Below are 11,346 nucleotides of genomic sequence, written 5' to 3' on the forward strand. Positions count from 1 at the left end.
TGAATAACAACAAAGTTCAGTTCCAACCATTTTTCTAAGTTGCAAATTTAAAGAGATCATGCTATTTCCCCCCTTTTCAGCATTTTAAAGTCTTTGAAAAGTTTTGAGGCTGTTTCCTCAAAGAATATATAAAAAGTATAATTTATGCTTCCTGATTTCAACTCACAGATAGTTTTTATTCAATTTTCTGAGAAGAACAAATAAAATCAGTGTGGTTTAATGTGATGGAAGTGTCTAGCTGAGAATTTCAACAACAGAACTTATTTTGGAGAGCTTCCCAGAGCAAATAACACTTCAGAGAGTCAGTACCAGATTGGCCATTTCCTCTTGCCCTGGGACACCCTGTGCTTATAGAGCATGCTTACCATATTTTGTCCTAATCCTTCTTCTCTCTCCTTTTCAGTTAGGATGATCTTGTCCGTGGGTATTAGAAGTGGCAACTGAAAGTTATTTAAACAATAAAGGGACATTATTTCCACATAACAGGAAGTCTGGAGGCAGTTTTTTGAGGGTGGGTTAATTCCACAATGAACCAGTTTTTTCCCCGTCTTTTAGTTTTGTCATCCTTGTCCTTATAATCATAACACACCCCTCTCACCACATATATCACAGACAGAAGTTTCTCAGACTTGGCACTGTTGGCACTTTGGGATGGATAATTCAGTGTTTTTGCATGTACAGCATCGCAGGATATTTAACAGCATCCCTGGCCTCTACCTAATAGATGCCCTTAGCACCCACCTCATAGTTGTGACAAGCAAAAACGTCTGCTGTTGCTGCTAAGTCGCTTCAGTCGTGTCCGACTCTGTGCGACCCCATAGATGGCAGCCCACCAGGCTCCTCCGTCCACGGGATTTCCTAGTTAAGAGTGCTGGAGTGTTTGCTGTGGGTTTGTCATATATAGCTTTTATTATGTTGAGGTATGTTCCTTCTATTCCTGCTTTCTGGAGAGTTTTTATCATAAATGGATGTTGAATTTTGTCAAAGGCTTTCTCTGCATCTATTGAGATAATCATATGGTTTTTATTTTTCAATTTGTTAATGTGGTGTATTACATTGATTGATTTGCGGATATTGAAGAATCCTTGCATCCCTGGGATAAAGCCCACTTGGTCATGGTGTATGATCTTTTTAATGTGTTGTTGGATTCTGATTGCTAGAATTTTGTTAAGGATTTTTGCATCTATGTTCATCAGTGATATTGGCCTGTAGTTTTCTTTTTTTGTGGGATCTTTGTCAGGTTTTGGTTATTAGGGTGATGGTGGCCTCATAGAATGAGTTTGGAAATTTACCTTCCTCTGCAATTTTCTGGAAGAGTTTGAGTAGGATAGGTGTTAGCTCTTCTCTAAATTTTTGGTAGAATTCAGCTGTGAAGCCGTCTGGACCTGGGCTTTTGTTTGCTGGAAGATTTTTTATTACAGTTTCAATTTCCGTGCTTGTGATGGGTCTATTAAGATTTTCTATTTCTTCCTGGTCCAGTTTTGGAAAGTTGTACTTTTCTAAGAATTTGTCCATTTCTTCCATGTTGTCCATTTTATTGGCATATAATTGCTGTTAGTAGTCTCTTATGATCCTTGGTATTTCTGTGTTGTCTGTTGTGATCTCTCCATTTTCATTTCTAATTTTATTGATTTGATTTTTCTCCCTTTGTTTCTTGATGAGTCTGGCTAATGGTTTGTCAATTTTATGTATCCTTTCAAAGAACTAGCTTTTGGCTTTGTTGATTTTTGCTATGGTCTCTTTTGTTTCTTTTGCATTTATTTCTGCTCTAATTTTTAAGATTTCTTTCCTTCTACTAACCCTGGGGTTCTTCATTTCTTCCTTTTCTAGTTGCTTTAGGTGTAGAGCTAGGTTATTTATTTGACTTTTTTCTTGTTTCTTGAGGTATGCCTGTATTGCTATGAACTTTCCCCTGAGGACTGCTTTTACAGTGTCCCACGGGTTTTGGGTTGTTGTGTTTTCATTTTCATTTGTTTCTATGCAAATTTTGATTTCTTTTTTGATTTCTTCTGTGATTTGTTGGTTATTCAGCAGCGTGTTGTTCAGCCTCCATATGTTGGAATTTTTAATAGTTTTTCTCCTGTTATTGAGATCTAATCTTACTGCATTGTGGTCAGAAAAGATGCTTGGATGATTTCAATTTTTTTGAATTTACCAAGGCTAGATTATGACCCAGGATGTGATCTATCCTGGAGAAGGTTCCATGTGCACTTGAAAAAAGGTGAAATTCATTGGAAAAGAAGAAGTAAAACTCTCACTGTTTGCAGATGACATGATCCTCTACATAGAAAACCCTAAAGACTCCACCAGAAAATTACTAGAACTAATCAATGATTATAGTAAAGTTGCAGGATATAAAATCAACACACAGAAATCCCTTGCATTCCTATACACTAATAATGAGAAAACAGAGAAATTAAGGAAACAATTCCATTCACCATTGCAACTAAAAGAATAAAATACTTAGCAATATATCTACCTAAAGAAACTAAAGACCTATGTATAGAAAACTATAAAACACTGGTGAAAGAAATCAAAGAGGACACTAATAGATGGAGAAATATACCATGTTCATGGATTGGAAGAATCAATATAGTGAAAATTAATATACTACCCAAAGCAATTTATAGATTCAATGCAATCCCTATCAAGCTACCAACGGTATTCTTCACAGAGCTAGAACAAATAATTTCACAATTTGTATGGAAATACAAAAAACCTCGAATAGCCAAAGCGATCTTGAGAAAGAAGAATGGAACTGGAGGAATCAACCTGCCTGACTTCAGGCTCTACTACAAAGCCACAGTCATCAAGACAGTATGGTACTGGCACAAAGACAGAAATATAGATCAATGGAACAAAATAGAAAGCCCAGAGATAAATCCACGCACATATGGACACCTTATCTTTGACAAAGGAGGCGAGAATATACAATGGATTAAAGACAATCTCTTTAACAAGTGGTGCTGGGAAAGCTGGTCAACCACTTGTAAAAGAATGAAACTAGACCACTTTCTAACACCATACACAAAAATAAACTCAAAATGGATTAAAGATCTAAATGTAAGACCAGAAACTATAAAACTCCTAGAGGAGAACATGGGCAAAACACTCTCCGACATACATCACAGCAGGATCTTCTATGACCCACCTCCAAGAATATTGGAAACAAAAGCAAAAATAAACAATTGGGACCTAATTAAACTTAAAAGCTTCAGCACAACAAAGGAAACTATAAGCAAGGTGAAAAGACAGCCTTCATAATGGGAGAAAATAATAGCAAATGAAGCAACTGACAAACAACTAATCTCAAAAATATACAAGCAACCCCTACAGCTCAATTCCAGAAAAATAAATGACCCAATCAAAAAATGGGCCAAAGAACTAAATAGACATTTCTCCAAAGAAGACATACAGATGGCTAACAAACACATGAAAAGATGCTCAACACACTCATTATCAGAGAAATGCAAATCAAAACCACTATGAGGTACCATTTCACGCCAGTCAGAATGGCTGCGATCCAAAAGTCTACAAGTAATAAATGCTGGAGAGGATGTGGAGAAAAGGGAACCCTCTTACACTGTTGGTGGGAATGCAAACTAGTACAGCCACTATGGAGAACAGTGTGGAGATTCCTTAAAAAACTGGAAATAGAACTGCCTTATGATCCAGCAATCCCACTGCTGGGCACACACACTGAGGAAACCAAAATTGAAAGAGACATGTGTACCCCAATGTTCATCACAGCACTGTTTATAATAGCCAGGACATGGAAGCAACCTAGATGTCCATCAGCAGATGAATGGATAAGAAAGCTATGGTACATATACACAATGGAGTATTACTCAGCCATTAAAAAGAATACATTTGAATCGGTTCTAATGAGGTGGATGAAACTGGAGCCTATTATACAGAGTGAAGTAAGCCAGAAAGAAAGACACCGATACAGTATACTAACGCATATATATGGAATTTAGAAAGATGCTAACAATAACCCTGTATATGAGACACCAAAAGAGACACTGATGTATAGAACAGTCTTTTGGACTCTGTGGGAGAGGGAGAGGGTGAGATGATTTGGGAGAATGGCATTGAAATATGTATAATATCATATATGAAACGAGTCGCCAGTCCAGGTTCGATGCACAATACTGGATGCTTGGGGCTGGTGCACTGGGATGACCCAGAGGGATGGTATGGGGAGGGAGGAGGGAGGAAGGTTCAGGATGAGGAACACATGTATGCCTGTGGCGGATTCATGTCGATATATGGCAGAACCAATACAATATTGTAAAGTTTAAAAATAAAATAAAATTAAATTAAAAAAAAAAGAGTGCTGGAGTGGGGTGCCATTGCCTTCTCCGATATAATGAGCTAAACAGAGTTAAACAGAGTTAATTCTCTGATCTCTAACTCTAATTCATTACCATAGAGTTCAGTCTATCCTTTCTCTGTTGATTATCTGTAACTTCTTTATTTGATAGTAAGAAATCTGGCTCCTATTAGCTACTATCCATTTACTTATTTGTTCAACCTCAGCATACATGCAAAGCATATTCAGAATTGTTAGCCAATATTCTTATGAAAAATGAATGTACAAACCAGAGTACAATGTTTCTACAGTTCTTTTTGGTTTTAACTTTACCGTCTCCAGTGGAGTACATTTTTAGTCAGAATGTTAATACAGAAAGAGAGCCCACAAAAATTTTTGCCCAAGAATCCATATCTTAGCAGTAGCCTTGTTCTATCTCACTAATCCCATTACAACTTTGTGTGCATATTCTTCCAGTATTTCCTTGTTCGAACTTAAATACATATACAGTCATATAAATACATGTATATGTACATTAGTTCTACAGAAGATTTTGGTCTGGAAGTAAAGCTTGAGAAATACAATGTTTTAGGAACCCTCCTGATCCCAATCCCAGCCACAAGTAAACTCTAAAACAGTCAAGGTTAAGGATCATCCCCTTAGCCAGTCATGGTAATTCTAATCAGAACTGCCCCTAGCTGTATGGTGTGGAATCCCTGAAAAATATTTTTTGTGTGTGTGACCTGTACATATATGAATAAACCAGAATAGCAATGATGAATGAAATAGAGTGGAAGCTAAATTCAAAGTTCATGATGTGAAGAAAAGCTGAAGAGCACAAAAATTACAGTGAGCAGAGACTATGAAGTAGACACAGAATGGGCGGAACTACACAGGCTAGCCAAAAACAAGAAAACATACAGAAAGAAGTATGCCTCCATGAAAAGATGCTCAAGTTTGCTAATTATTAGAGAAACTACTGCAATGAAGTACCACCTCACACCAATCAGAATGGCCATCATTAAAATGTCTACAAATAAAATATGCTGGAGAGGGTGTGAAGAAAAGGGAACCCTCCTACACTGTTGGTGGGAATGTACGTTGGTGAAGCCATGATGGAAAACAGTACAGAGGGTCCTCAGAAAACTGAAAATAGAATTACCATATGACCCAGCAATCCCACTCCTTGGCATATATCCAGACAAAATTTTAAAAGATACAATTTAAAAAATTTAAAAAGATACAGGCACTCCTATGTTCATAGCAGCACTATTCACAACAGCCAAGATGCGGAAACAACCTAAATGTCCATCAACAGATAAATGGATGAAGAAGATGTGGTCCATATTTACAATGGAGTACTACTCAGCCATAAAAAGAATAAAATATCTGCAGCAACATGGTTGCAACTAGAGACTGTCATGTTAAGTGATGTAAGTCAGAGAAAGACAAACACTATATGATATCACTTATATGTGGAATCTAAAATATAACACAAATGAACCTATCTATGAAACAGAAACAGATTCTGTTGCCAAGGGGGATGGAGCTGGGGAGGAGGATTTAGTGGGAGGTTGGGGTTAGCAGATGAAAGCTATTACATATAGAGTGGACAAATAACATGGTCCTACTGTATAGCAGAGGGAAATATATTCAATATCCTATAATAAACCATAATGGAAAAGTATTTTTTAAAAAAGAAGGTATGTATATGTATAACTAAATCACTCTGCTGTACAGCAGAAATTAACATAAATTGTAAATCACCTATATTTCAACTTTTTAAGCAAGTCTAAAATGAAACCTAGTTCAAAAAGATAATTAAAAAAAGAAGTATGCCTCAATCTTGCATAGTTTTCTAGTTACAGTTATATTGTCAATTCATGTGTCTTTGTATTGTGAACTGTACATTTCTGAAAGGAACATTAGCAATCAAAAGAGTCTAATTAAAACACACAAATTTGAAAAAAGAATGAATGAAAAGATTCATTCATTGAAGGAAATTAGCCAGTGTTCCAGGAGTAAAGGATGTGATGGGAGCAATTAGGAGAGCCTTTCAGTCCACAGCCAGACTGTGAGATCCATTCTGAGTATGAGTTTGGAAAATATATTAAAGTCAGATTTCAATCATTTGGGAAGATTACTGAGACAGATGGATTTCTTCAGAGTCTTACAATCTGGTTTTTATTCTCACAGATTCAAAAACCTGAGCTGCCAGTCTACCAAGTCTAGACCATCTCTTAGGTGTGGAAACACATTAACCAAACACACAGGAATTCATATGTTAAAAAGCCAGTATAAATTTGTTAATCTATGAGGATAATAATAATTGCCAAATTGACTAAATACTTTTGTTCATTATTCAGAGCATTATGTTTCTATAGGCAAATCCATGTGAAAAGCCAAATTATTACTGGAGGATTACTTAGTAAGTACACAGTTAAAAATCAGTAGGAGCCAGGGCTATTAAGCTATATCACTCTGAAGCATCACTTGCATTCTAAGACCATATCTGTTGAAGAGCCTCAATACTTAAGTCCGTGAGCCAGAGCCATTGAATAATTGGAAGGCATTACAGAAGTCAGAATAGCGCACCCCATCCAAAGATGTCCACATCCTAATCCTCAACACCTGTGAATAAGTTAGGTCTAGGGTCCTCCACCCCATGTTATGAACCAGGCACACAATAGGAGGTGAGTGGGTGGGCCAGCGATCAAATCTTGAGTTTCAGGGCAAAGGAAAATTGAGTCTGAAGATGGAGTTGAGGTTGCTAATAGGTTGAAATTAAAATAAAGAATCCAGCTTATTCAGCTGCACCCAACGTAGTAATCACAGAGTATTTTAAATGCAGAAAAGGGAGGCAGAAGAGTCACTGTCAGAGTGATGCTATGTGAGTTAATTGGCCATTGCTGGCTTTGAAAATGAAAGGGGGCTGTAAGCCAAGGGATGTGGGCAACCTTTAGAAGTTGGAAAAGACAAGAAAAAATTCTCCTCTAGAGCTTTTTAGGCAGGAACACAGTCCTGGGGACTCTGTGACTTTAGCCTCAGTGAGAGACCCATGAATTCAGGACTTCTGACCATCAGAACTGTAAAATAGTAAATGTGTGCTGTTTCACATCACCAAATTTATGGTCATTTGTTATAGCAATAGTAAACTCAAACACACACCTTGCCAAATTTGATCTTTCTGATCTCCATTTATATATTTCAGAAATTTCCCTTCCTTAAATACCGTCTTTCTTAAGCAAAATAATACAGTAACTTGGTGTAAACTTTTAGTTAAAATCACAGTTCAGACAGGCTTCTGTAATTGGTTCACGCTGCCTAGGCTTAGGATGTTTATTATTTAGACATTTTTTTGTTCTGGAGGATATTCTTGGGAATGTTCTGTTTCTTGGTCCTGGGTGTAGGGTAAGGGAGTTAGAGAAGGGGAGGTTCGGAAAAAGGAGACCAGCACTTTACAGGAACAGATCACCTTTAATAAGGCGAGAAGGGGCAGCAGTCAGATTAGTGAGCTACTGTACTAACCCAAGAAAAGAGTAAATGTATACAGGCTGCTGCTGCTGCTAAGTCACTTCAGTTGTGTCCGACTCTGTGCAACCCCACAGATAGCAGCCCACCAGGCTCCTCCATCCCAGGGATTCTCCAGGCAAGAACACTGGAGTGGGTTGCCATTTCCTTCTCCAGTGCATGAAAGTGAAAATTGAAAGTGAAGTTGGACACGCTCAGTCGTGTCCAACTCTTCGTGACCACATGGACTGCAGCCTACCAGGCTCCTCTATCCATGGGATTTTCCAGGCAAGAACACTGGAGTGGGTTGCCATTTCCTTCTCCAATATACAGGCATATATGTGGAAATCTACTGTCTTAAGGGGGCCTGTTCTTCTCCAAGGTTGTTCAGAGTTCTCTCTTAAATGTCTGGGGCAAGGAATTCTGGAGATTGGCCAGAGGCTGGTACCAGCTGGGAGCTGGGCATAATCAACCTTTCTGTAAATTTTTTTTCTTTTGGTGTGAGAGTTCTTTGTTTTGCATAGAATGGTGGGGAGGACCCAGAGGGGAGTTTTGAGCTGTGTAACTTTCCTTCACTGGGAATCTTCAGACTGATTTAATATCAGTGAGTTCAAATTATATGTGTAGTAAGGACTGAGAAAGAATATTCCTAAACTTATAAAGGAAGTTTAAGTATCAGAGGAAAAAAAAATGCCAGCAAACTACATGGCTCATTACCTTTTGCATCCAGATAAGCTGAGGTATTTAGACATTTTAACAGCTTTTGAAATTTGCTGCATTCCACCAGAGATATCCTAAACTAGTTTTTCAATTCAGTTCAGTTCAGTTCAGTCGCTCAGTCGTGTCCAACTCCTTGCAACCCCATGAATCACAGCACACCAGGCCTCCCTGTCCATCACCAACTCCTGGAGTTCACTCAAACTCATGTCCATTGAGTCAGTGATGCCATCCAGCCATCTCATCCTCTGTCATCCCCTTCTCCTCCTGCCCTCAATCCCTCCCAGCATCAGGGTCTTTTCCAATGAGTCAACTCTTCGCATGAGGTGGCCAAAGTATTGGAGTTTCAGCTTCAGCATCAGTCCTTCCAATGAACACCCAGGACTGATCTCCTTTAGGATGGACTGGTTGGATCTCCTTGCAGTCCAAGGGACTCTCAAGAGTCTTCTCCAACACCACAGTTCAAAAGCATCAATTCTTTGGTGCTCAGCTTTCTTCACAGTCCAACTTTCACATCCATACGTGACCACTGGAAAAACCATAGGCTTGACTAGATGGACCTTTGTTGGCAAAGTAATATCTCTGCTTTTCAATATACTACCTAGGTTGGTCATAACTTTCCTTTCAAGGAGTAAGCGTCTTTTAATTTCATGGCTGCAATCACCATCTGCACCATTTGATTTTGACCAAAATCAAATCCCTTATGATTATACAGTGGAAGTGAAAATATAGATTTAAGGGACTATATCTGATAGACAGAGTGCCTGATGAACTATGGACAGAGGTTCGTGACATTGTACAGGAGACAGGGATCAAGACCGTCCCCATGGAAAAGAAATGCAAAAAAGCAAAATGGCTGTCTGGGGAGGCCTTACAAATAGCTGTGAAAAGAAGAGAAGCGAAAAGCAAAGGAGAAAAGGAAAGATATATGCATCTGAATGCAGAGTTCTAAAGAATAGCAAGGAGAGATAAGAAAGCCTTAGCAATCAATGCAAAGAAATAGAGGAAAACAACAGAATGGGAAAGACTAGAGATCTCTTCAAGAAAATTAGAGATACCAAGGGAACATTTCATGCAAAGATGGGCTCGATAAAGGACAGAAATGGTATGGACCTAACAGAAGCAGAAGATATTAAGAAGAGGTGCCAAGAAAACACAGAAGAACTGTACAAAAAAGATCTTCACGACTCAGATAATCACGATGGTGTGATCACTCACCTAGAGCCAGACATCCTGGAATGTGAAGTCAAGTGGGTCTTAGAAAGCATCTCTACAAACAAAGCTAGCGGAGGTGATGGAATTCCAGTTGAGCTCTTTCAGATCCTGAAAGATGATGCTATGAAAGTGCTGCACTCAATATGCCAGCAAATTTGGAAAACTCAGCAGTGGTCACAGGACTGGAAAAGGTCAGTTTTCATTCCAATCCCTAAGAAATGCAATGCCAAAGAATGCTCAAACTACTGCACAATTGCACTCATCTCACATGCTAGTAAAGTAATGCTCAAAATTCTCCAAGCCAGGCTTCAGCAGTACATGAACTGTGAACTTCCAGATGTTCAAGCTGGTTTTAGAAAGGCAGAGGAACCAGAGATCAAATTGCCAACATCCGCTGGATCATGGAAAAAGCAAGAGAGTTCCAGAGAAACAACTATTTCTGCTTTATTGACTATGCCAAAGCCTTTGACTGTGTGGATCACCACAAACTGTGGAAAATTCTGAAAGAGATGGGAATACCAGATCACCTGACCTACCTGTCTCTTGAGAAACCTATATGCAGGTCAGGAAGCAACAGTTAGAACTGGACATGGAACAACAGACTGGTTCCAAATAGGAAAATGAGTATGTCAAGGCTGTATATTGTCACCTTGCTTATTTAACTTCTATGCAGAGTACATCATGAGAAACGCTGGGCTGGAAGAAGCACAGGCTGGAATCAAGATTGCACGGAGAAATATCAATAACCTCAGATATGCAGATGATACCACCCTTATGGCAGAAAGTGAAGAAGAACTAAAGAGCCTCTTGATTAAAGTGAAAGAGGAGAGTGAAAAAGTTGGTTTAAAGCTCAACATTCAGAAAACGAAAATCATGGCATCTGGTCCCATCACTTCATGGCAAATAGATGGGGAAAGAGTGGAAACTAGTTTTTGGTTCAAGCCAATTCAATTTAACCTACATTTATGGGGTCCCTCAAAGATGATTTACCCTTGAACTAATGAAGCCTAAGCTGTATGCCCCTTACTTGCATGGCCACTGAGAAAACTGAGGGATGCTGGACATTTAGACGCTGGAGTTCTGGGTAGGAAGCAGAAACCAGGTTGCACACAGCAAGTATTTCTATGTGGTATTCTGGTAAACTGCCTAAAAGTTCACAGAAGGAAGGGACCTGAGTCTCCTAGCCTCTAATCGTACCTCTTTTTGCATTGTTTCGCAGTCACTTCATTCCAAAAGAACTCCATTAAGAACCTATTTGGCTTGGTAGGTTTTGAGGCCAAGTGAAACTGTCGTGTCCGACTCCTTGCGATCCCGTGGACTATACAGTCCATAGAATTCTCCGGGCCAGAATACTGGAGTGGGTAGCCTTTCCCTTCTCCAGGGGATCTTCCAAACACAGGGATCGAACCCAGGTCTCCCGCATTGCGGCTGGCTCCGTTACCAGCTGAGTCACAAGGGAAGCCCTTTGAGGCCAAAATTAACTTTATTTCTCTTTCCAAACACAGAAGAAAGAACAGAAGTCAGGAAGTCGTATACTTTAATACAAAGCCACTGTGCTGCTTCGGAAGCCTGTAAGATGGAGTAACGTT

Source organism: Bos taurus, chromosome 9 (genome assembly GCF_002263795.3).
Source record: "Bos taurus isolate L1 Dominette 01449 registration number 42190680 breed Hereford chromosome 9, ARS-UCD2.0, whole genome shotgun sequence".
Lineage (NCBI taxonomy): Eukaryota > Metazoa > Chordata > Mammalia > Artiodactyla > Bovidae > Bos > Bos taurus.